This window comes from Marmota monax, unplaced genomic scaffold (assembly GCF_021218885.2).
Source record: "Marmota monax isolate L192 unplaced genomic scaffold, Marmota_monax_Labrador192_F-V1.1 WCK01_AAM20220418_F8-fsc00141, whole genome shotgun sequence".
Taxonomy (NCBI): Eukaryota; Metazoa; Chordata; class Mammalia; order Rodentia; family Sciuridae; genus Marmota; species Marmota monax.
The window spans coordinates 4144478-4171106 of record NW_026692981.1 but is presented as its reverse complement, the minus strand read 5'-3'; the positions used below and the strand labels follow the sequence as shown (position 1 = coordinate 4171106).

The following is a 26629-nucleotide window of genomic DNA, read 5'->3' as shown; positions in this document are numbered from 1 at the left end:
GACGTTTTCCTAAGGTGAAACCACCTGGGTACTTCCATTACCACCTGTGGAAATCCCCATCTTGATCTGGACATTTCTGACAAGATCTTCCAGTTCAGACTGTGTCAACCTCAAAAACTACAGGCAAAAGTTAACATTATTTATTTACACATGAATTACTAGTTTTCAGCATGGAGAACAAAAGTTATTAACCTGTCTTGAAATCTAAAAGATACCAATTAGAATTCTGGTCTTTTTTTTTTTTTTTTCGCCCCTGCTGGAGATCAAACCCAGGGCCTTGCACATTTGTGCTGGCAGGTGCTCTACCTTGGAGCTACACCCCCAGCCCAGAATTCTGGTTTCTTCATGTTGAAGAAGTCATTATAAAATGCCGGTAGAGAAAGAGAAGATGTAATGAAGGAGGGGGGAGGTTTGTTTTGCCTGAGGGTTTTGAAAGGCTTCCTACTAAGAATAATCACATACATTTTTTATGTCTGCAGTATCCAGTTGTTAAAATGGTATCACAAAATGCAAGAAAACAAACTCAGACGCATCCCACCGCAGGACTGAAGCGATGGAAAAACGGAAGAGGAAGCCTTGAAAAGGATGTACCCATTGCCATAAAAAGCAGCGGGAAATAAGCTGGGGTCCACTCAGACCTAGGGATCTCGGAGGCCGAGCAGAGGAGAAAATCTCCTCTAAGATGCCCCCTTTCATTTGTGCCTAGGAGAATCTTTCTGCAGTGTCTGATATAGAAATGTGCTTATAGGGCGGGTGTGAGAAAGTCCAGGACCTGGCCTGTTTAGCAGTCAGATGCCCTCTCTCCACTCTGTTCTTAACAGAGGTGGTTCTAGCTCCACGATTGACCAGTCAGGGCAGAAGCTGAGGACTGGCTCCCTCACCCTGTCTGCGCCCAGCCCTGCCCTGCCCTGGCGATGCCTTTGCCTGATGCAGGACGGGCCACTGGCTGCCCTCTGGGCTCTCTCCTCCCGTGCTCTGGACGGCGCCACCCCCTCACCCAACAGGCCGCCCTCCTTCCCCTCCCCCTTCCCTCTTCTGCTTTCCCTCTTCCTGACCCCTTAGTTGTTGGTCTTGCTTCCTCTTATTTCCTTTTTCTTCCTTTTCAGAATCGAGAGATAATTCTTAGGCCTTGCGATGTGGCATTTTAAAGTTGGCTCTTCGGTGCTCTTCGGCACATTCACAGGATGGCATGGCCGTCACCACGATCGAATTCCAGAGCATGGTCTTCCTCCAGAGAGAAGCCCGCGCCTTTAGTACTCACACCCCATCCCTGCCCCCCACAACTCCCAGTCTGCCTTCTGCACTTGAGAATGTGCCGGCTCTGCAGATTTCAGCCACGTGGAATCATAGACCCTGGGGCCCTTGGCATCTGGCTTCCTTCAGAGAGCACCAAGTCCTGGGGGTTGTGGTATTCCTAGACGTCATAACTTCATTCACAGCAAAAGATATTTCGGAATGTGCCACGTCTGGTTTGTCCACCCATCGGTCGAACACACTGAGTTCTTTCCCCTTGGTGGCTAACTGGAACATGCTACTGTGCACACTCATGTACGGCTTTTGTGTGGACGTGTGTTAGGCTTCTCCTGGATGTAGCCTTAGTGTGGAACTTTGCGTCCTGGGGAAATTCTATGCTGGATCCTTTGAGGAACTGCCAGACTGCTTTCCGACGTGGCAGTAGGTACCCTTTTACCTTCCCACAGCCACAACAAGGGCTCCCACTTCTGCACATCCCCCAACTCTCGTGGTTGTCAGTCATTTTTAGGACCTCCCTGGATGCAGACTGTCCACTTTCCTAGACCCTTGGTGCTCTTGCTCTGGGGAACACTCGTCAGTGCCCCCACTCCTCTTTCAGGCTGTGTTAAAATCCCCTCTACACACTCCCTGGCAACCTGTGCTTGTCTGGTGACATTGCACATCACGCTGAATTCTAATAGTCTGCTGACTTTATTGCATCAGAGTGTGAACCTGTTAGAGAGGGCACTAAAATATTTCCCGTGGTTTCTCCCGGGTTAGCACAGCCTGACGCAGCTATTTCGGTCGCATCTTATTTCTGCTTTCTTCTCTGAGGTGATGGACTGAACTTCATAGCATGACCGCCTGAGCTTGGGGCAGGGGAAGGACACTGTTGGGTGGGGTTCACCAAGCCACGCCTGGCTGGTAAGGACAACAGACAGGCTTTGTAGCCCGTGTATCTGCTTTTCTAGAAAGTTGTGTTTTCCTTCCCATTTTGCTGATATAGGACTATCTCTAATTCACCAGGAAGTTTGGAGGGAAAGAACTGGGGGTGCCATTGAATCTCACCGTATGGGGAACGTGGTAGGGTGACTTACAAAAATACAAACCGAGCACCCAGCTTTTCACTGACCCTTTGAAAAGCAAGACTGAGTGCAAACTAGGTGTTCCTTTAATAAAATAACCAGTTATGTAGAGTGGCCCCCAAATGTGGAGGGAAGTCAAGGTCAGTGTGATGAAGTCTGCTGACCTTCAAAAACAATGCTTAGCTCTGATGGTGCTTAATTTTAAGCATAAGAAATCTGAGGTTCATTGGCACCAGAGTTGAACAGATAGGAATCAGTGCTGGGGAACAAAGGCTGGAAGTAGAATTAAATGTAATTACAGACTTAACCTATAAGTTTGAATTAAAAAGTATATCCAGCTTGAAGGTTGAATCACACGAAATTACAAGTCCCATGCATCAGTACAGATGAAAAGGCAAGTTTAATTAGTTCTCTTAACTGTTTCTCCCCCAAATATATTTGTTTGTACAACCAATATTTAGATGATCTTGTTTCTTGTCACGCGGGGCCCCGTAAGGATCTGCTTCAGGTGCTTAGAGTCTTCCTGATTGGAACGCAGCTCCGCAGGGACCAGAGAGCCACTCCCGTATTGGACAGTGTTTCGGAGTGCTCTTGGAAACTCTACCCAGCTTCTTTGCTATGCTTTTTATATGCTTCTGGAATACAGAGGAAGTGGGGGAGGGAAAGATGGAGAGAAACAAATGTAAGTTGGACTCAGATCAGTGAGATAGTATCAAATGGGGCCAGAAGGAACTTGGCAGCAGCCCCTCTCCGGTTTCCCACTTGAGCGTGCACACGTTGCTTGGAATACACTTGCATTTCTTTCGTTCTTCTAGGATTTTTCTTCAGCTTTAGGAACCAACTTTTTCTTTAAATAGGAGCCAGGAATGAATATTAAGAATTTTTTTTTTTTTAAAAAAATGTGTGAACGTGCTTTGAATGGACATTTTGCCTTTAAGACTTGGTGGGTAGCGGATACAATCGGTGTTTCTTGAACAGGAGTGAATGTGTAGCAGAGCAGAGGTACATGGGAGGTGTATTATCTTTAGAGATCTGAGTTTCGATCCTCATTTTGCTTCTTAATAGCTGTGTGACTTTGGCAAATTAGTCTTTCATAGTCTATTTTTCCTTCTATGTAAAATTGGTATTTTTTTGTTTCATAATGTTGTGATAGTAAATTTATTGACAAGAAGGAATTCAATAAATGGTGTTTCAAAATTGTCCCATTTATTTTAAAAAAAAGTAGCTTAAGAATTCGTAGGATAAATGTATACATTTTGTGATCAAATTGTCCTTATGTTCAACCTGGACGTGACTGTAGCTGTACCTGCTTGGTATCTGTATGCAAAAGGTGGTGGGCAAAGAACAAATGTGAAGAAGACAGAGCATGGCCCCATGCGGTAAGACACACCTGAGAGAAGCTTATTAAATTGAAGGAATGGAAGGGGTCCAGCATTGTTTATCACCTTAGGTCTCTGCAGACAGTTGAGAACTAGCCTTCAAAACACACATACAGGCACACCTACAGGTTTCCAAAGAGAAATTACTATACAACCTTCCAAAAAGTCCATTCCCGTTGTTCCTATAAACTCATATTAGGTCATGAGTCAGGTCGCACACGGTTTTCACGTACCTTCATCCAACTTCCCAAAGATACTGTCCTTAATAACCACAGGACAACCTCAAAACCATGACTCTGACATGGGTACTTTTCCAGAGCTGAGCATTTTTGTGTTTGTTCTTAATTAATTAGTTCATTTCTGTTTTTCAGTGCAGAACCACGGACTCGCCTGCGCTCGGCATGCGCTCCGTGGACACTGGGCTACACCCCCAGCCTTCTAGTGTGTTTTTAAATGGAGGGTTTTTTTCTTTTTTTTGGCTTCATCTGTTTTCACTTAGGTATACTTCTGGAATAAGTAAGCTTCCTGAAAAGACAATTTGAAGTCAGGAAGCCCAGGCTTTAGTTTCCAGTCTCGGTTCTGCCCCTTAATCCTGATGTCTGTTTCTTCATGGGGAGGAAAGGGACAGTCCTTCCCACACCCCCTCCCCGCCCAGAGCTGTGGGGTGAGCCGATGTGCAGGTAAAGAGACTTTGCAACAGTGGTGGCCTTTAGAGTCACTGTTCTCGCACTAGGTTTTCATCACAAGTGACAGTGGCTGGTCAGTGTCTCCCATGTGGTATGTGTACCGTGGGATCACCTGTCACTTAAGGACCAGAAACTGGCAAATGAATTAAACCCCCAGCCCGGCTCCTCTGCGCCTGCCCTCCTTCCTGTGGCTGGCTTCACTCCCTTCCCATCTTTCCTGCACGGCCAGGTATTTACTTCTCTACCTTTTCCTACCTTACCGACCCAGAGCCAGTCTTTTCCATATGTGGATTATCTTTTTTCTTCAGGTCACTTTGGGGATTCTATGGAAGATAGTTATTTATAGCCTTTTGTATTGTTTTGTTCTAAATAGCACCTCACTTAATCCTCTGTGGATCCCCTTCACACCCAAGCTCTGATGGTTGGCTCTCGGGGATCCCTCCACAATGGTAGCCCTCCAGGCAGCTGGGATGGGGCTTAGCATGCCACTTCCTCTCCTCTGCTGATGGTGGCTGTAGACGGGGTGACAACCGGGGCCGCGTGCCTCCTCACCTCTGCACGTGGGCACAGCTGTGGAGGGAGAGCCCATGTCCAGTACCAGCTCGTCCCAAGCCTCATTTCCCCCAGGAGTGTCTAGCCCTGTTTAGCTCAGCAGTCTCCACGTCCATCAGACCACTTAAAAATGGATGTTTGCAGTACTGGTCCCCAAAATGTGTTTCTGGGCAGACCTTCTCCTAGAAGGAGGACCTGGAGCTGTCCCCAGAAGCTGACAGTCACTTGCTTTGGGGGAGACATTCTTGTGTCCTTTTAATTTCTGTTTATTGAACCGAGGGCTGGGAGCAGCCTGTGGACTCTTCTGATCTCCTGCCTGGCGTCTCCCCCTCCTCGGACAGCTTCCTGCTCTCTCTGCGCCTGTGTGACCCACTCCTGTCCTGGGCTTTTCCACTTGATTATTTAGGATCTTAGTACTGCAACCCTATTGGCAAACTTTCCAATTCTAAGAGAAGGATCCTATTTTCATGGTTCTATGTCTCATTTTAGTGTGTTTAAGGAATGCTTTAAAGTGTCCCTCTATGTTTTAAAATATCCCTTTGTGCCTTAGCAACTGGCCTATTGTTTCCTGCCCTAGTTTTGGCCTCAGTCCCACAAGGCAGGGCTGAAGTAGGGGTGAAAAGTTCACCCTCCGGAAGTGCCTGTTAGGTCAGCGTCACGTGACGGAGCAGTCCCAGCCCCCTGCAACTCCAGGGACAGGAATCCCTGGAGAAGGCTGCCTGAGAAAGGCCTCCTCTCAGCTCTGCTGCTGGTGCTTGCAGTGTCCTTGAGGATTCCAGGCTCCAGGGAGTGTGGGGCGCTCCCGTGAGTGCGCCAGGATCTCTCCAGCACCTCGCCAGCACCCCTGTTGATTGTCTGCATCAGGGCTTTAAAGTGGAAAGTTGTGACCCGTTGGCAGGTCATGAAGTCGATTTAGAGGCCAGAGATCAGCATCAAAAATAAGAAATAGTAGCTGGATGGGGTGGCCCACGCCTGTCATCCCAGTGGCTCAGGAGGCTGAGGCAGGAGGAGAGGTTGAAAGTCAGCCTCAGCAACTTAGTGAGGACCTAAGCAACTTGACCCTGTCTCAAAAAATAAAGAGCTGGGAGCGTGGCCCAGTGGTCATGCTCTGCTGGGTTCAATCCCCAGTACCAAAAGAAAGAAAGAAAAGGTAAGTATCAAAAGAGTACCTTCCATGTAAATGACAGTGTGGTACGTCGGGAGGCTTTTATTTGATGCATATGTACACACATACATCCGTGCCTGCTTTCACAGGGGCCTGCTGGTTGCACATGTGGGCACCCGTGCGGACTGGCAGGCACACACTCCCCTTCTTTCTATTTATTCAAGAGCCGACCATTCAAAGTGCTTGCCCTGGTCAGTGGGCATGTTCTGAAATGTACACAGCACCCTACTTTAAATTTACAGTGATGGCATTTTAATTTATATGAGTTTTATATCCCATTTTCTTTCTTAGTATTTCCTCCCCTCTGCCGTGTTTCCAAGTGCACAGAATTGCTGTGGGTACATCAAGTTCATGGGATCCACACGCTCCAGGATGTTACAGTGTGCCCGAGTCACGTTTTACTCCCATGCTTCCCCCAGGGCTGGGCATCAGCATTGTCTCTGTCTCACCCGCACACATCCCTGACTAGAAAGCACCAGGGGGGGATTTAATTTGGGATCTGGACTAATAGTCGATTCACTGGGCCGTGGTGCGTGTGGATGCAGCTCAGATGCTGTATGCAAGTAACTTCCTCGAGGCTTCGCCGATGATTTACCCAGGCCCCAGCAGCAGCATGGGGGGTAGATACCCACCTTCCCACCAGTACTCGGCATTGTAAGGTTTCTGGTGTTCCTACTTCTGTCAACTGCTTGTAAAACATCTTTTTGGTTTATTTTCCTCTCATCGGATTATTGATGAATTTTATTATCTCTTCATATGCTTATTTTAGGGATTTTTTTTCCTTATGCAAATTTTCCTTAAATTCACTGTACAATTTTCCACTGGAAGCTTTTGTACTTCAACCACAGACTCACCCACTCCCGTCACTTTTCTATTAACTTTGTCCATTATATTATTATTATTATTATTATTATTATTATTATTATTATTATTATTATTAAACAGAACTCTTAAATTTGGATGTAATTCATTTCATTAATATTTTACTTTGGGAGCTTTGCAAAATAAATTTTTCTCTATCTTTTATAAAAATTGCCTTTTTTATGTAGACTTTATCATCGTATTTTTTACATTTAGGTCTTTCACCCATTGCATTAAGTTCCTGTGTTTCGGGTGGTTGGCGGGAACCTAGTTTTGTTTTCTCCTAGGGTGATTTTTTTCTTCAAGTTCATGGGGGGACACTTTGAACCTCTGATCTTTTTTTTTTTTTTTAACTGGAGTTCAGCTGTCTTGTTAATAAAGCTTGTTATTCCAATGCAACATCTGGTACAGTAGGTCCTGCTTATTTTTCTTCTTTTTCAAGGTGGACTTAGGTGTCTGCCCTTGGCTTTTCCATATGAATTTTGAAATAAATACACATGTTAGGTTCTTCAAACTACAATTGAATTTTCACACGGGTGATACTCGTCTGTAAATTAAAAGTCACTTTTTAAAACAGTAGCTTCACTGCTCTCCATTTAGCTCATCATCTTCTATGTACCTTATTAAAGCACAAATTATTCCCCATGGGGAGAGAACACTGCTGGCGTGTGGGTGGTCAGCGTCCCTAAGGCTGCGTGTTCTAGGCATGGCGAGGCTGGCAGGAGGTCTTTGGTCATTGCGTTGATACACTTGAAGGACGTCATGGGGCTCCAGGCCCTTCCACATGGTCTTTTGCTTCTGGGCCACGAGGTCAGTGGCTTTCTTCTGCCACCTTCTCCTGCCCTGTCATGTCCCAAAGCAGTGGGGCCAATGAATCCTGGGCTGGAACAAAACTCTAAGCCAAAGTCAACATTTTGTCTTTATAAATTGATTTTCTCAGGTATTTCATTGATAGCAACAGAAAGCTGACGAACACATAGGTGTTCTTTTCAGCCCTGGGAACCCATAAAAGATGCAGATGATACAGACATTCATAAAATGGCTCTAAAGTCATTATAGAACTTAACAGGACTGAATAGGTGTGAATGTAGTAATACTCCTCGCTCACGGATTGATTCTGGTACAAAACACCAGATAAATACTTAAAGGTAATATCAGGTTCCACAACACACTATAAATAAGAGAGTCCTTCTGGGTGAGGTGAGATGAGCCCTCAGGGTGACAGAGTTAGAAAGGGGAGAGGTTCACCGTGAGCCAGGTTATGTGATTCCTGGTCCACTTCCTTTGCCAACAAGCAGCGTCCACAACACCACGGTCCCCTGACAGGCTGACTTTCTGCGGGTTTCCCTTGTGGAGTTAAATGAAGGTCGGCTTATTAGGAAAACTGGACTCCTTCGCAGCTCACAAAGAGGATTCAATGGCTAAAGTCACAAGATAGAAAGGGGAAAATGATGTCTTGAGCGTCTTCTTGGTTTCTTTTGCGTTTGGGTCTTTTTCACAACTGTGTCCCTGTGTTGTGGCTGTGGTGGATACTGATTTCAGAAATTCGCAGTGTTATTTGCACAAAACAGCAGTCGCACGTTTGCATGCTAGCAGAGTGCTGGGGTGGTAGGCCAGGCGAAGGCCCAAGCAGGGGGGGAAGGATTGGCCCTCTCTGGTGTGGCCACCAGATTCCGAGCTCAGGATGAGAGGTCGGCTTGGTGAGGGACAGCAGTCATTATTGACGTGCATTTTCTCCCTCTTCCCATGTGAACGTTGAGACGTGATTTTTGAGGTCTTTATCTCAACTAATTTCCCCCTAAATAAGATGGCTTGGGACAGAAATGAGTGCTCTTTCTGTTTTTTTAAAGACAGACAGCCAAACTCATAAGGGAATGATTACAAGACTAATTCTGCTCTCTTAATGACATCAATTGAATAACATTAAAAAAATCAAAGCCCACGTGACTTCACAGCATTTTAACACTATGCGTTTGAATCCAAACAAAATGTCATTCTGCATGTCTGTGTAATAGGGCCATTACTTAAAATTAAATTCATCATGGGTGTGTGTGTGTGTGTGTGTGTGTTTCTGTGTGTTTCTGGGGTGAGTCACGTTGGGGGGTGGCTCCATGTGGCTTGAGGTTAGAGAGAGATGGACGGGCTCTTGGAGCCAACGTGGATGCCACACTCTTTGTGGGACGGCCCAGAGACGCTCTGAGCTGCCCGGGTCCGGGTAATTCCTCCCCTTTCCTCTGAAGCTCATATTTCCACCCACCTGTCAGGATGTCAGTGTCCAGCTGTTCCGAGCCACCCTGCCCTAGTCAGCTGACACATTGAAGGCACTCCACGGTCTTTGTCCAAAGCCTCTGAGCCCCGTGTTCCTCTGAGCGTCCGCAGCTCTCTCCCAAGGCTCAGGGTGAAGCCGCTGTCTCACCTGCGAGTCCTGCCTGCCCGCCGGCTCTGAGGCCTTTCCTCAGCACCTGACTCTGTCTTCCTGGGGTTCTGGTCACCAACACCCCCACGCAGGCTGCTGCTGCCTTCACCAAACCTCCTTCCAGGCTGCTTGTCCACCCCTCCCTGGACAGACTTGGAGGTGACCGTTCTGTCTCCACCTTGGGCAGCTGGCTTCACCTGCGTGCACCTGGCTTTCTTCTCATCTGTCCAAGTGTGAGCAGTCACAGGGAGCCCAAGACCCGTGCTGAGGGCCAGGGGCCTAATGAGTGCCAGGTGGTAGGCATGGTCCCTGGCACAAAGCAGAGGCTCAGCTCATTCCACTCCCCTTTGATTTCTTCGAACAACATTTGTTTTGCTCTAAAGAAACACCGGAGGCTCCTTTTTGCTGTGGGTGCAGGTTTCCCTTCCCTGGTCATGCTGTCCAAAGTCACCTGGCCCTGCCTGGCTCTGCCTGGTCCTGCCCAGCCCTGCCCGGCCCTGCCTGTCACTGTCAGCACGTCACTTTTATGTTTTCGCCTCTTTAATCTCTTTGACATTATCTTTCACTTCTTTGGCCAATTTCTTACGTGTCCTGTCCTACTTGTGTCCTAGGACATAAGCTCTACAAAAGCAAGGCCCGTGCCCCAGGATGACTGAGAGCACGACAGACCTTTCCAGGCCTCTGAGTGGACACTCAGCCTTCACACAGAGGCGCCGGCCCTTAAGCCATTCAGAATCCCCAGCAGCTGCACCAGGAAACAGCTGGAGAAGACTCTGCCCAGCATCAACTAGGCGGCCTCGTGGGAGAGGAGAAGCTGCCTCGATAGGCTTTGGTTGCAAACCCAGGAGTCACGACTGCGGGGACAGATCTAGCAATGCCACAGAGTTAAATTTTCCTTTGGTTGGATCTGGTAGGTTTTCCTGGGATGATTCTTTATGGCGCCCTGTTCTTGACCTTGGTGTCCGTCACCTGGGCTCCCAGAACCTGCTCCTGCTTCAGCCTACAGCAGGACCTCGATCTGCATTTACACCCCTGATTCAGGCCTCTTTATTCTGCTTTGAGTGAGCACAGATTCCGTCTCCTCCTGGCCACTGGGGTCCCTCACCTGTTTCTCCTGGTCACTTGTTGTGTCCCTGTAACCCCAAGGAGACCTGCACCCCCTAAGCCATTCTTTCTACCATTTAGTAGACAGAACAAGCACTTGGTTACTCTTCCATTCTCTCCCATTCAAGACCAGTGTGTTAAAACAGTGGAACTACACATCGAGCCAGCCCACCATGTAGACCCAAATCGCCTCCATGTCTCCGTGACCTCTCCTCCCGCCCACCTCCAGACTCTCCGGCCGTTGCCCTCATTGCTGGTCCACCATGGCGTGCATATTGCTGTGCTGCTGAGAAATGCTCCGTGCCGTCCGGCCACTGCGGGACAGGCTGGGAGGTCGAGGGAGTCCAGGCTGCCCTGTACAAATGGCACTTAGTTGTCCGTCTTGATTCCAGAGTGAACACTGGGACCACCCCCCACCCCATTTAGGGCAAGTGCAAATGTAGTTTTAGGTTCTTACTGAAAAGGAGAAGGATATGAGTGCAATTTCTACATAAGTTGCTGAGAAACTAAAGCAATAAAATTCTAAGCATTGAACTTGTCTTTAATATCCAACAGACTAATACATTTATCTTTTGTGCTTTTTTAAAAAAACAATGTTTTTAAAACCATTGTGTTTATTCACACCATTGACTTGGGCCATTTATGTCTTAAGTAAAACCCGTATGCCCTTAATAATAACGGTCAATGCTCGATATGCATTTTGACATACACATTATAATTCGCTGTAATTGTTGCTATGGTCACTTAAAAAGGCTCCAGTAAACCGATACGAGGATCACACAACTACTGACCTCTAAGTAACTACTAACGTCCATTTTTCACCCTCTAGAGCCCAGGTTCCAAGAAACAAAACCAAGGGAATAGACTACGTGGCCTCTGAAGTCCCCTTAGCTTATCATGTTTTAGAATCTTGACTTCATGGGCACTTCTTGCCTCATTAATCTCTCTTGCAGAAGAAAACGAGTGTCTGGTAACATCTGAGCATGTTTATAAGAATTGGAAGACTGCTGGGGTAAAGTGGCTGTTTCCTTCTCTCTATTGAAGATGACATCATCCTGAGTATCTGGACAGGATGCATCTGAGCCTCACCTGTCCTGTGTGGTTAAAAAAAACAAAACAAAACTGGATAATAAGATTTTCCCTGTTCATTCAGAGCCAAGAATGAGTTGAAATTGGATGGGGGTTGCATCAGAGATCTTGTAATTTGAAATGGACAAAGATAATCTCATCAAGCTACTGAGGTTAGTAGAGCGTACACCTACTGTTTGCTTTCTGCACGCAGGGCGTTCTGCCCCGGGCTGACTGAGTGTTGAGTCGTACTGTTATCCCCATTTTTCAGAAAAGCCAGCTGAGGCTGACTGAGATGTGGCTTCCCCACTGGCCTGCAGAGGAGGGTTGTGGAGCCTGACCAATGTGTCCCGGTGACCACTGATCTTGGGCTGCTGGCACTGTGATCGTTCCTGCCGATGCCAGGTGTCGGATTGGAATACCATTTACAGGGTTGGGATCCACCTCTGTCTCTGTCACTTGGGTCACGTAGAGCGGGTGCTGAAACTCACAGCCAGATCTTTGCTGGTGTTTTGACTTAATTAAATGTTGAATAATAACGAAGGCGCACTTCTATAGGAAGTGTGAAAACACTGTTTACACCTGACAAGATCAGCTCCTTGTTGTGTCTGTCAAGGTATGAGCATGCAGATTGTGAAGTGCTAGACGGAGGCATGAGCTGTCAGCTTTCCATTCTTAAAGTCAAGGACCAGTAGTACCCACAGAGAAAAATGAGTATTTTTTTCAGTTGTACTTTACCTTCTTGAATACTCATGGGGTGGCCTGATTCCCGTTTTTAACACAATTCCTTGCCTGTTTTTACATCCTAATATGGTGTGCAAAATGGTCTAGTTTACGGAAAATCAATTGAGCAAAATTTCAAAATGCCGACCTTTAGATCTTTTACCTTGTTCTAAAGATAGATCGTAATTCTAGTTTCAATTTTTTTTTTCAGGATCTTAACATCATTTTGAGCCAGGGTTCAATGGTCATTTTTTTTTTCCTTAAAAAATTTTTTTTTTATTTGCCCTGGGGATCACACCATGGCCTTGTGCGCAGCTGACAAGAGCTCTCTACTACTGTTCCACCCCCAACCTGAATGGTCACTTTTTATTCCTACCAATTTAGACTCTGAGAGCCCTGGTTTCCAGTATGATGGTCCTTAAGGAAACGGAATCACAGTAGACTGAACCTTCAGTTCCTCGATTGCGGTAGCCTCAGTTGAGATGTTTGGTGACATGGTTGCTGGGCAGCCAGGGTGGAGAGGCTGGTATGGAGCACTTCTATCACTGCAAAAAGTCCTGCGGGACAGCAGTGCTCTAGGTCGTTTTAATGGTTTGCTTTTGATCCTCTGTTTATTTGGGTGAAAACATTGTGAATCCGGTATCACCCGCCAGACCTCATAGCTGGAACAGGATCTGGGGTACGGAGTGTGCTGGGGAACTCTGGGAGGGCTGCTGCTTACGTCATGCGCCATAGAACACCTAACAGCGAAGACCACTGTAATTTTACCTTGTTTCCAACTCTGTGTTCTAAATAATTATCATTTTGTTAAATACACCGACGGTGGTGCTGGTTTTGATGGGTTGTACGTTTGATGGATTAATTGGGTGAGAAGCAGCCTCAAACTCAGACTAATTTAGTATAAAATCGAACACAGGGAGTCTTAAGTTACAGAACGACTTGTTTAAAGTTCACTCTGCAGACAGGAGACTGTCCTCTAGAAATTCACCCTTGCGGGCCGGGGAGCTGAGCCCTGTCTGGTTGCTGTCTGTCCAAGTTCCTCAAGGCAAAGAAAGGAGACAATGGAGCCTTGTTTTTTGACAGCTTGATTGAATGTATTCAGTCCCAAGTTTTGAATAATCTGTTTAACTGGAGATATTTTGCACAGTGAATACAATTTCTTTGGTATGAAATTTAATCCTCATAGTATCTTCAGCATAATTTTAATGCTTGCCAGATCTCTCTATCTGCTACCCAGCGCTGGGTTGGTGTCCAAATGCCTTTACTTGTTAAGAAAACCTCTACTCTGCATTGCTGATTTGTTATCGGTAGTACCAGCTAGGAAACACAGAAAATATATGTGTTTTAAAAAGTAAGGAAGATGATTGGTTTCCGTGTTCCTCTGGATTGCTTCTCTGGAAGCATACCGTCTTTGATCCATTTTCTCTCCCAACTCTTATGTTTCTCATTTACTGATGAACACTATATAAAAGACAGTGTACAAACTGAACAATGAGCTCCATGGTATTAAAAGAACAGGCCACCACCAAGCGCGCCTGTGAGATTAAAAATGAATTTGGTGAACCATTTTGTTATTTTGATTCGGCTGGCTCTGACTGTTCTTCAACATCTTTTGCAATTATAAATATCTTCACTTAAAATGGCGTGCTATATGTATAAGTTTTATTATGAAGCTCTTTTTTTTTTTAAGCAGACCCCCATGTATGTCACAACCACATCACCTCGGAGTCCTCCCATGAGCCTTCCTTTAAGAGGTCTATTTATGGAAAAGCCTAAAGCGGCAGTGAGTGGGTGGGTTGGTGCCTCCAGTGATAGAATCTCAGCCTCCTGTTTATCATCCTTCACAGTCTATCCCCCACCCCCAGAGCTCTCTTGGGCTGAGACTTAGCAAGCTTCTGTAGTCAATCAAGAGTGCCTGCCAGCGTCAGTCCTGCAGATGGACTTCACCACACTGGCGAGCCTAAGTTCTCTCTGCTTAAATTACAACCTAAGAGACTGTGGTTGCCGTGCTTGAGATTGGCTCTTCTGAAAGTGGCAAGTTGCTTAGGCTGCGTTTGCTGCCTCGGCCAGTTAGATTTTTAAATAGCTTAGAGGGTGTAGTCGGTACAATCATCTCTGTTCACCTCTGTGTCCAGTGGTTTCCCAGGACTCAAATAGCCCCTGCGTCACTCTTCCTGAAGAAAGGGGAGGAAAGGCTTTCTTTTCGCAGGAGGTTGGTCTTTTAAAGTTTTGTTTTGCTCAGGTGTTCAAAACGGAAATGTAAAATGGTGGGGAGGGTGCTAGGTTCCCAAGTGGCAGTTGGCCCTCGGTGAACCGAGCCCGGATACTTTCTGAACATAAGGGTGTGGAGGAGCAAATGAAGGAAGAGAGCAAAATGCTGATGGCCCGTCACTGAAATGGCATCGCTGGGCTTCTAGAAACTTCTCATTGCGTGTAAAGGAAGCTGGGAGGCTACGAGGAGGTCTCATGGTGTGGCTTCAGAAATGCCAGGTCCTTGGCTCCTCATCCCTGCTGGGGATCACGATCTGGGACAAAACAAGTGTATATTTCTATTTTCTATTTTTATGTCTCTTGATTTTCTAATCTTTCCTATTTGGCCAGCTTCTCTCTGAGAACATATTGTACACATGTTCTGGGCCGTTTGAAGGCCCTCCGAGAGCCGGGAGTTGATTGAAAGCTCTCAGTTCTATGAAGTGGGTGGCCAGAGAACTGGGGCTGAACAGCTGGCACACACTCCTTGAACTTTTGTCATTTATAAATTATTTTCCATGCCATCTGGAGCAAGAATGTTGCCATGGCTTAGAGCTGCTCTGGGTGGGGTGCGCTCAGACAGCTTGCTCGCTGCCGCAGACAGAATCTGCTCGCTCGGAGGCCTGAGGACGCGGGTACCTGTGAGTGGCCCCTGTAACTGTCCTGTGACAGAGGCCACCTCCACCGACAGTTTTCCCTCCCTCTCCCTGTTCCAGTGACTCCCTCCGGCCTGCCTCCAGCTCCAGTGGAAAACACATTAATCCCAGAGTCTCTGTGAGGCTTCCTGTTGGATGACATAATCAGAAAACTCTCCTTACATCGCCCTTGGGGTTGCTGTCTGGAGGCTTTGTCGTCTTGGTGGGCGTAAGGCAGCCATCAGGAAAATCAGCACAGACCGTAAACTGGGGGCCTGAAATGCGTTCGTATAACGTTAAAAGGAGTAAAGCCGTGGCAGGTCTGAGGCTGGGAGGAGTGGCATTAATCTGCAGATTCTCGCTGGCATTCAGAGGCACTGGCTGGTGACCAGGGTGCATATGGCAGGAGAGGCTGCCGAGGTCCCAGCAGGAGGTATTTGAACTGCTCCGGAGTAAGCTGTTAGCCTCCACCTCCTGGAAAAACACCAGGAGCAGCGGGTTTGGTGGTGTGGGTTTTAGTGGGTTCCTCCCTCCGCCCCCTCTGGGGCAGCCTGTTTACTTAATGAGTTTCGCCCTGGGTGTTGATCACAGGAAGCTGGGAACAAGGAAATTCGTGGGAAGAGTCAGAAATAGAAGATGAGGAGACATTTCAAGATGAGAACAGCAGAAGATGGTATCATGTAAAGTGGGTTTCAAAGTTCTGAGGATATTAGGAGGCAAAAGTTTAGTAGCTGTGAATTAGTTAGAAGGAACTTTGGTACGAAAGTAGAAGCGAGCGAGCGTATTCTGTTTGGGTGCCAGAGGGCAGGCGCAGGTTTACAAGTTTAGAAGCTATTGGCATAGGAAATGGAGCATATGCTTAAATATGGATTTCCTGCGCTATTTGGAGAATCTTGCCTATTTTCTGATGCCGTTTTGGTAGGCTGCCCTACCCCTCCATTTGGTTGGCTGGATGGAGTTTCTCCTACCTTTGGAAATCCATGCCCTGTGGCACTTGGTCAAAATGAGAAGGGAGAACAGGTCCCTTAGGAAAATTCACAAGTTCTGGACACAAGCGACCTCCAGGCATCTCCTTCTGCACAGACTCCAAAGATGCTGCTTGGCAGAACTTCACGGAGAGGGTGAAGAGCAGAGAGAGAGGTCTTTAGCCCCAGAGTTGAAGGCCTGGGAATGGTTGCCACCATTTCTGCTTCCTGGTGTCCAGAAGGTCCCTTGGGTTTTCCAGATTGTATCCCAAGTAGTGTTGAATACCTTGTACAGATGCGACCCCTGTGGTCGGGGAGTCTCTGCTAAGATCGTGTGTGTGGTGTATACATGGCTATCGTGAACTTTTTTTTTTTTTTTTTTGAATAACTACTCCATAAACTTGGAATTCTGGGATTTAGGCTCTGTGATCTATTTTCCTGTGTGGTGTCGTAGTGATCATATGATTGAGCTGTTAGCGTTCACTTTAAAATATGTTTATTTAGCCATCATATACCTTACACTGAATACTGAACCCCAGGGTTGAAAGGATCTTAAATATCACATCTGCTGGATACATCTCTTTCCCCAGTGGGTTGTGACCTACAGAGAGAAGGGAGAACTACAGCCCTTTTTGTTCTAGATTACAAAACGCAGGTTGGTGGGATGAGCTAGCTCGCCATCCTGGAAGTCGGGCGGTATGTTCCAGGACCTCCGTGTGAACGGGCCCACCCCAGTGCTCTGCCCCAAGTCGATTCTCAGATCCTGCTTCTCCCTTCTGCTTGTCAAGATTTTTTTTTTTTTGAATCTTGTATCTCTAGTTGTTGCCTGTCTCAGATTTTGGTCAAAAACGTACAGTTGAGACTTGAGACTTGAGGATAAATTCCAGCTCTGCGATTTTCTGGCTTTGTTACACCAAACGAGTCCTTTAACTGCCCTGAGTCTCGGTTTCCTCTCTTCCAAAATGGAAGCGTGGACGTCCTGACTCCCTTTGGAATAGCTGTGAGGGTCAGGGACACTGGATGTAGAGACAGTGGGGACAGAAGGGAGAGGAGAAAGCACCACACAGATATTGGATTTTATTTGTTCGTATGAATATAAGACAGATATTCCTCAGGCTTCATCCAGGTCCTTGGTTAAAAAATAAAAAGGTGACACAGAGGGACCCAGGACAAGGCCCCACCTAGGGACCTTCCCTACACCGCCCGCCACTGGAGGCCCACAGCAGGGCTGGTTGGCCCTCTCGCCACTGGACTGGCGTCCTCCTGAGTTTTAAAATCTTGTCCTTTAAGTTGTCATGAGAGCCCTTGTCACATTCCCCACTCACGTCCAAACATGTGCTGGCCACTGTATTTCCCTGGTGTGCCCAGCTGCTCGCCCTCCAGAGGAGGAGAGGCTCTGCCCTGTCCCTGCTGACCCCGTGCCGCCTGCCAGGACTGCTGCCTGCTTCTCTGGAGCCGTCACAAACCGTCCTTTGAACGTGCTGCCAAGAACCTGGTCCAGGATCAACAGCAACAGCCGCGGTGGCCTGGAGGGTTGGGACTCTCCCTTTTGGTTTTTCTTTCTTGTCTTCTTGAAAGTGGGACCTTCCTTTCCCTCATCTCCAGTCCTCTCGTTGTCTTTCTCCGTCAGTATTTACAAGAAAGGCAACCGAAGAGCAGTCCCTCCTGTCCACATCCGGGTGCCCCCCACAGGGCTGCTCTGGTGGCTCCACTTAGCAGCCGTGCCGTGGGCTCATGATTAGAAAGTCCTCCTGGTTAAAGTCTGGGAAGGCCTTGGAAGTGTGTTCTTAAATATGATAAATGCATCTTTGAACCCAGTGCAGTCCATTACTCGGCCAGGGGGCGCGTTTTGCAGATTTGGAGATGAGTAAACAGCCTCTTGACAGCTTTGATAAAGTCTTCAAGTGCTGAGCTGGAATTTGGATTTAGACCTCCCGACTGCAGAGCCTCTGAGTTGCCACTGTATCACCATGTCACTCTAAGTGATGTTTTCCATTTGACTTTGGCTTTTCTTTTACTTATCATTAAGATGACCCTGCAGAGTGTGACCTTTAATGTGGGCTGTGTCAGTGGGAATTGCTTTAATAAAGCTGTAATTTATTAATAAGTTGAGGGAATGTTGACTTGGGCTTCTTCATGAATTTTACAGAAATTTACTGATGAAAACAGTGCTGTCTTTATGGATTGCTAGTCACAAGTAGAGATTTTGCTTTGTTTATTTCAAATGAATTGATAGTTCCTTCCTCTAATACTTATCAATCAGTGCATAGCAGTTTCCATTGGTAAGGATACCGCACCAAAAGAAATCAATTCTCCTTTGTCATTTTGACAAGAATGAGCCATAAAGGTGGTGATACGATAGGAAAGTACCCACAGGCTAAGGCCCAAAGTAATTTTATAAAAATCAAAATTGTCCCAAGAATATTTTGCAATCCATGGTAACAAAAGGCTTTGCCCCTGGTTCCTAGAGTGAGGATTCGCTTCTTTCTAGTATAAGACGATGTCATTGCAACACTCTGGTCCCACTGCAGAAGGGCTCAAGATCCTAGATGCTCTGTTTCCCAAGGCTTGGGTTGGAATCTAAACCATTTTAATAGGGAACTATATAAGAAAAACCTGGTGTAATGCCTGAAAAATGTACAGTTAGCGACCTGGTGCATAAGGCTGTCTGCTGGCTCCAAGACAGGATTTCAGTGGGAGTGGCCCAAAAGGGTCTTTGCAAAGGAGAATTCTCCCTAACACGGGCTGGCCCGTGGGAAGTTTGCACTAGCAGGAATCGGGTCAGACCACAGCTCTGTGTACACGGTGTTACTCAGAGCATGTTAGAAGGCAGCAGCCCCCAGATGTTGCATCCATGGGTCTTATCTGAAAAGGTCACAGCTGGCACATGAATGTGGCCATGAATGAGGCCAGAATTAGGGCATCCCAGCTCCAGGGTACTCACGGGAAATTCCCTTTAAAAGTTTGAAAATTAGGCATTGAATGTCTTCTCTGCTTAGCTGTGTGATACAATGTATTCAGGAAAATTTATACTTCTTTTGGCTCATGTTTATCTATCCCAAGGCTGAACAATTTTAAACCGCTTTTGGCCCCTGCCTTGGAGGATGCTGCCTGGCTTTTGATTTATATAACTTATGTAGGTCAAATCCTTGACTAGAAAGTCCTCTAAATAAGGTTTTACTTCTGAATCTCAGGGTTTAAATAGATTTGGAGGAAAATGTGCTTAACTAAATGGTTTCCCTAAAGTGAGTAAGGCAGTAAGAACTGAGTATTTTTTCATTTGGAACTTTTTTTAATATATATATATATTTTTAGGTTACCATCTTTTTAGAAACACAAATGTAGTTTTATATGCTTGTTTCTCCTAGGGTATACTTGGGAATCTCTGAAAAAATGGTTTGAATATCTACTATATATTGTCTTTCTAATATAAACCTTGGGGCTAGACAATCCCCTTTTCTGGACATTTCTCCAGGAAATGTCAGATAGCTGTTCAGTTCAATTTGCTACAGGGTAAGTCCTAAACTCTTTTTAAAATCTCTCTTACTACTCTCTTAATTGCTAGAAATAAAGTAAGCGATTAATATTTGGTTTGGAAATTGTGTAGGATTGTCTTCCAAAGAAAGGGTATGACTGTAACATTGAGCATCTTTTTGTTACCACTCTGAGTGAAAAAGAATCCTTGTGTTCCTAAAAATAAATTATTTGTCCATTTTCCCATGAGTGGTAATCAGACTTTCACCTAAAAAACAAAACAAAACAAACAAAAACTTTGAGTTTGCTATTATTTGCTTAAGTAATCCTATAATATTTTGAATCAACTTAGCCACAGTGGCTGTACCTGTGCTAAATTATGCTGTTATTAACTTTATTATTTTAATTCCAAATGTAAGACCATATGCTGAGCCATTAAACAAGTCTCCATAATTTAAAAAAGATTGAGATCATATGCCGCAGTCTGGCTGGGCACAATCAGGAGCCACTTGTCAAAAGAAACTAACTTTATTTTTAGAACCACACACGCCAAACAAAACAGCCTCTCAGGAAAAACCCTCAGAGCCTCAACTGCCACCACCGGCTTTCCATAAGCCTCTCTCTCCCCCACCAGCTTCTCTCCACCTCCCACAATCCTCCTGCTCTTGAGGCCGATTGGCTGGGTCATGTGGGTGGAGCCAAAAAAGTCCCCCAATGAGCAGCTCCGTGGTCTGAAAGGGCAGGGAAACAGCCCAATGAGCATCACCGCAGAAGAGCCAATCAGCTAGATGTTGCTGGGGCTGCTGTGAGCCAATCATCAGCCAGCAGCTGGAAGTTTGCTGGCAGCTGGAAGTTTGCTGGGGCCCCTTTGGCTGTGGCTCTCAACAATCATACAAAGGATTTTCTCTCACAATGGCAAAGTTAGAAGTTAATAACACAAAGCCATCAAGACACACCCCCCATCTGGAAATTAAACCACACACTTCCCTATAACCCATAGGCCAAAGAAGAAATCAAAGGAGAAATCAGAGTACATTTTGAAATGATGAAATTATGTGTAGCCAATATATCAAAATGTGTAGGAGGTGTGGCCTAAGCTCTGCTTAGAAGGAAATTTATTGCTTTAAATGGTTCTATAAGATTTTTAAAATGTGCAAATGTGGTTGGTAAAATCACCAAGTGCAGGATAGCAATCGGAAGAGCAGTTATCCCCGGGCGTGGAGGGAATGGGACCTGGAGGGAGCCACAGAGGGGGCTTCGGGGCGGGGGGGGGCGTGTCTTCTGTCCTCCTGGTGTGTGTTGGGACCTGAGCGCTTTCTCTCCGGGATGCCCGAGTTGAAGTCCCACCCCCCAGAACCCCAGAGTGGGACTCTATTTGGAGCTGTGGCCCCAGTGAAAAGGGGGCAGCTGCCCTGAGCCCTCAGGGGTGAGCCTGTTCCCGTCTGACTGTCGTCCTGAGAAGGACATCAGGGGTATGTGCAGCCCCGTGGCCGTCCTGGAAAGCGGCAGTTAGGGGACAGCTATCAGAAGACAGTAGCACTTTCAGACCAAACCTGCCTGCCACACCTTCTCAGAAGTCCCACCTCCGGAGCCCTGAGTTGGTGGGTTACTATCGACTGTCGCGTATTCGCCGTCTGTGGGATTCTCACAGAGCAGCCCTTGCAAACTAGTGGCCATAGTTTACAAGAACACCCTTCAACCTCTCCTGTGTCACAAACAGTTTTGTATCTACTCAATTCTTCTTTTTTTTTTTTTTTGGCAGGGGGTGGGGGATAGAACTCAGGGGCACCCACCCACTGAGCCACACCCCCAGCCCTATTTTATATTTTATTTAGAGACAGGGTCTCACTGAGTTGCTTAGTGCCTCACCATTGCTGAGGCTGGCTTTGAACTCACCATCCTCCTGCCTCAGCCTCCGGAGCCGGGGGGCTTACAGGCATGTGCCATCGGGCCCAGCACGTAGTCAGTTCTTTACAAGTCAGTTGCACATGGATGATTATATGTCAGACTGAGCCCTTCTGTGTCAGAGCGTGGTAAGGACTTTCCCAGGGTTCCAGTCTTAATGTTTATAGGAATAGCTCTTTGTAAATATTTAAATGGCATAGAGATGTCACTATCTTCTCCAGTAATTTTACATGTTTCATAGTCAATGAGGTTAAAAAAATAAAATCTCAGTAGCTCTCTTATCCCCTGTGCCGGGCACTACACGTGCGAGCTGTGATTATCACCAGCACTGCTGTTGATGGTGATTATTTCCCTGCAGTGTAGTTTTCCTGAAAGGTGTAGGCTCCAGAATAAGTCTCACCTGAGAGACCCTGGGAAAAGGCTGGTGAGTTCCATTTGTTGAGAGCGTAGCTGTTTCCTGCTGCCTGAGGTTAGAACATTGCGAGTGTGATTGTGAGCATCCTCCTAGGGACGGATACCTCTCTGCTTTGCCTTCAGCTCAAGCAGTTCTCTGTCTTTGAGGGTCGGACCGTAGCAGCAATATTCATTGACAGAATTTGTCATTGCGGGGTTGCTTGCTGTAGGATGAAATCTGTGCTTTCTCCAAAGGCAGGTAGAAAAGATTGAGCAGGGGTTGCTGCTTTGGGGCTCTTTGGGCGTAACTCTGTGGACCTGTGGAGCACCTGTTATTGAGCGACACCAGGGAAGTCATCTTTTTCTGGAGAGGCCTGGCACTATAAAAGAAAGTTCCATGGTGGCTCCCCTTGCCTTACCACCCCCTCCCTGGTTTCCCTCTCCCCTCTTTCCCTCCAGCTGGCTCCGATACAGTGATCCTAAAGTTAGACGTTGGTCTCTTCCAAGAGCTTCTTTTTAAGAGCAGAATATTCTTAGTAGTAAAAGCCAGAATTTTAAGATGAAACTCGATTCTCCACTTCTGCAGCCGAGAAGCGCTGCAGCTCCTAACAACAGGCCGTGCCCCCCCAATGTCGCAACGGACCCTAGCAGTTTACCCTCAGTTCCTTTTTCTTCCAGGGCTCTTTGGTGAACTTGAAGAATGAAACACACAGACCAGAATGAACCAGGTGTAAGAGTCAAGATTTAGTGACCAACAGAAACAAAAACCCACTTGCCCGGCAGAAGGCACCTCAACAGGAAGTTGTGTCTGTAGGAGTGGTTTAGTCTAGGGCTTTAGAGAACACTTGGGTCATGGCTGTTGGCCCAAACTTATGCTAATTAGGGTTTGGAAGAAGTATCAATGCTATTGGTCCAAAATCATGCCAATTAAGGTTGGAAACATAGTAACTGCTGTTGGTCAATTCTCCAGTCTCGACTCCCATTCAGGTCTCCCTCCTTCCAATCTCTCCCCGCAGGCCAGGAAGTGGGAGGTGAGGTGGTGGGATGGGTGGAGCGGGCTTCCGCAGCAGGCTCAGGCCTGGCCACGGAAGGGTGACAGGCCATCACACGTGGGCTCGGCTGGGCACAGGCTCCCCATGCCTCAGATCTGCTGCACCTGTGTGGAGGTGCCACACGGCCACGCGCTCCAACCCACCCCAGTGGTGACTCCACTGCCCCACTGCTGCTTCTCAAGGGTCCAGCAGGCTGGCCGCAGGCCTCGCAGCCCGCGCGAACCATGTCTGTAAGACAGGGCTTGGCGCACCGCATTGCCTTGGCATTCTGGTTGGGTTTCGAGAAGGGGAAGAAGTGTCGTCTTTGGGGCTCCGTAGCCCTCACTGCCACACATCTGCACACAGGGACTTGTCTACCAGAACAGGTCAACGTCGGGATTTCATTTTGACAACAATAACAAACTGGTAGAAACGCCTTCTGAATCATCTGAAGACAACTTTATAACAAGGTCAACCCCGAGGCCCGAGCACCTGTGTTTACGGTGTGCCTGCCTCTCAGTACCGGTCTTTGTTTCTGGCTCATGGTGGATTTGTAAATGATGGCTCCCCCAACATTAGCCAGCTGGCAACATTTCCTGATAGAGGTCTAATAGAAAAAGTGGTAGGAGGATCCAGCCATCCTGCTGCCCATCAGCTCAAAGGACTTGACCTGGTCGGTGCCAAGATCATGCCACAAGGGGCAAATCAGTCCTGGCAAAGCCTCATCTGTTGCATTCAGTCAGTATTGTTGAATTTTGTTTTTTGTAGAGCTTTTCTTGAATTTTTAAATTACATTTGTTTTGATTTTCTAGTTGTAAGGGAGTTATGAGCATAAGAATTTTATTCCTTGTTGTGTTTCTGTATATATTTTGAAAATGTAATAAAATATAATCAACTCTCCATAGCCACAAATTTTACATCTGTATGTTCAACTGCAGGCTAAAAATATTCAGGGAAAAAAATGGAGTCTGTATTGAAAATGTACAGACTCTTTCCCATGTCATTCATTTTTCCTTAAACTATACAGTGTAACAACTACTCAGGTAGCATTATATTGTATTAGGTATTATAAGAAATTTGGAAATGACAAAATATTCAGGAGAATGAATGTAAGTTATATGCAAATACCTTGCCATTTCAAACAAGGGACTGAGCATCTATGGATTTTGGTGACTATAGAGGTCCTCCGCTGATAGTGATGACTATAATTTAAATCAATACTAGGAATATGAGTATATTAGTTCATTTCCTGTTGCTATAATAAAATGCCAGAGGCTGACTTCTTTATACAGAAAAGTTGTTTTTTAATTTTTTTTTTAGTTGTAGATGGACACAATACCTTTATTTTACTTTTTTATTATATGTAGTATTGAGGATCAAACTCAGGGCCTCATGCCTGCAAGGTTCTACCACTGAGCCACAACCCCAGCCCAGGAAAATATGTTCATTTAATTCACCATTCTAGAGGTCTAAAGTCATGCTTGCTTTGTGAGGGTCTCATGGTAGGTGCATCACAAAGACAGAAGCCTGTGCAGGAAGGTTGAATGCAGAGACAGGAAGCCAGACAGTGACCAGGAAGAGTCCTGTCTTGTGGCCTTCCCCTCATCTAGCTTCACTTCTTGAAGGTCCACCACCTCTTAACATCACCACGCTAAGGACCATGCCCCCAACACAGGAAGCCTCGGAGATCACACCATGTCCAGACCAGAGCAGGAGTGGATTTGTAGATCACTGGAGTTTAAGAAGCAGTGGTCTAGCTCGAGGTGAAAGTGTCAAGCCAGGCATGTGCTGCAGTGAGGGGTTCAGGACAGGGGTGGACATCAGGGTGAGGGTCTTGGAGGCAAAGGGGTCAAAGCATGGCTGTTTTGTAGGTGTTTGGGATAGAGAAAGAGGAACTAGAACAGGATTCCAGAGTGCCACCTGCCTAGTCCGCTCCAAACCCGATCACCTTCAGGATTTGCCTAGGCTGGCTGTCGGAGTGGATTGTTAAATAATGGCAGAATTATCTCAGAAATACCTAGTGATTCTTTCCTTGATTACTTAAAAAAAAAAAAACGCGTGCATTTCTGAAGTGACTCATTATGAAAATTGGGTTCTGTGACCCTGACAGACTGAGGTGAAGTGGTATGAGACCCCCTTCATTTAGCCATCAGAGGGTCCACAGGCCAGCTGTGGGGTCTGCACCGGCAATCAGAGTGAGCAGCAGGTACGCAGGAGGATGGAGAGACCAGGAAGGGGGCCAGAGGGAGGGACCCTCGTCCCCGGATGACTGCAGGAACTGCTGGCGAGTACCGAATCCACGGGCTTCAAAGCTCTGAGATGGAACAACGGTGATTCTGTATCCAAAGATGAACCAGTTGGGGGTCCAGTTCAAACTTGGGGAGTGATATCCCCAAGATTCTTCTGTGGTAGACATGTTTAAAGGAGAGGAACTTGAGCTAAATGCCTTTAAGATCTCTTTAATTTAATAGGAGGTAAAAACGCCGAGGCCCTTTGGTTGGAGAGTTGACCTGTTGGTGATCATCTCCATGAAATATCTCCATGTGGAAATAACAGGGGCAGCCTCATGGGAAGCGTGGGGGTGTGATCTCCAGGCCTCTGGGCAGGTTAGCACCATAGGCCACCGCCTTTCCTGCGAAACTCGGGCGTTTTTCAATCCCAGAACACCAAGGGCCTAATGTTCTCTCTGGTAAGTGGATGCTGATCCATAATGAGGGGCCATGGGAAAATGGAGGAGATTTGATGGGGCAAAGGGGAGGGTGGGGTGGGGAGGGAGCATGAGGGCAGGAAAGATGGCGGAATGAGATGGACATCATTACCCTAGGTACATATATGACTGCGCATCGTGTGTAACCGTAGAAATGTAATGTTGTGCTGCAAGTGTGTGCTATGAACCAAGTTGCATTCTGCTGTCATATACACCTAATGAAAATAAATTTTAAAAAATGCTGGTTGGGGTGTTTCAGCACACCCAACACTTTTTGCATTAATTACTTATGTTCGATGATTGGTGCGATTGAATATACACTTGCATTAAATTAAAAAAAAAAAAAAAAAAACCTTAGGCATTTTTTATAAAATACAAATGTTAGTCAGACCAAAACAAAATTCCAGGGTCTCATTTTTAATAATAGAGTCACCCCCCGATTTCACTGGAGAAGATGCCTGGTTTCCTATGTTTCTTTTTATGTGTATAAATACTCGTCCGCCTTCCATTACATATCTCACTGTGCCTATAATGAGAAATGCTCTGGGTGTATTTGTGTATTCTGTAGGCTACATGTGCGATGAGAAGCTTTTGGACACGGGCCGCAGTGCGAGATGTTTTTCGGGTTGTGATTTTGCCATCCCTCCGGATAGCTTACCCCAACCTTGGCTCTTCAGGGAGTAAGCAGGCCGGGCTCTGAGGGAGAGCAGCGGCCGTAGCACTGACCTGAATCTGGATTTAGTTTGCCGTTTCCAGTCTGCTGCTTCCACTTTACATCAACAATCACACACCAAAGGCCAGTCCTCAAAGGATAAGGGCAGGACGGGGGCGAGCCTTGCTTGTGGAGTAACAGTGGTGAAAATTAATATGTTCAATTAATGACCACAAGATTAAGTCAGCCTAATGAAACGGTTAAAAAAAAGGCATCTCAGAACACATGAAAGAAGTATGGTAAAAAGGAAGCCACCTGTTGTAGGGAGCCTTAGCAAGTAGGTTG

General features: G+C 46.5%; 1 long non-coding RNA gene across 12 annotated transcripts in view; it reads left to right on the top strand.

The window, feature by feature from the left end:
- Window positions 1-26629, top strand: part of LOC124097927 (uncharacterized) — a 291392-nt gene that overhangs the window by 223815 nt on the left and 40948 nt on the right. Inside the window, exon 7 of one of the 12 annotated variants that reach the window (XR_009227518.1) lies at window positions 9989-19491. The exons of 8 other annotated variants lie outside the window; for them this stretch is intronic. This is a non-coding gene — a long non-coding RNA (uncharacterized LOC124097927). Of the gene's footprint in view, window positions 1-479; window positions 1081-1106; window positions 2857-9988; window positions 19492-26629 lie in introns of those variants that run through there. 3 more of the 12 variants (XR_009227517.1, XR_009227521.1, XR_009227519.1) reach the window with 3 other exon arrangements.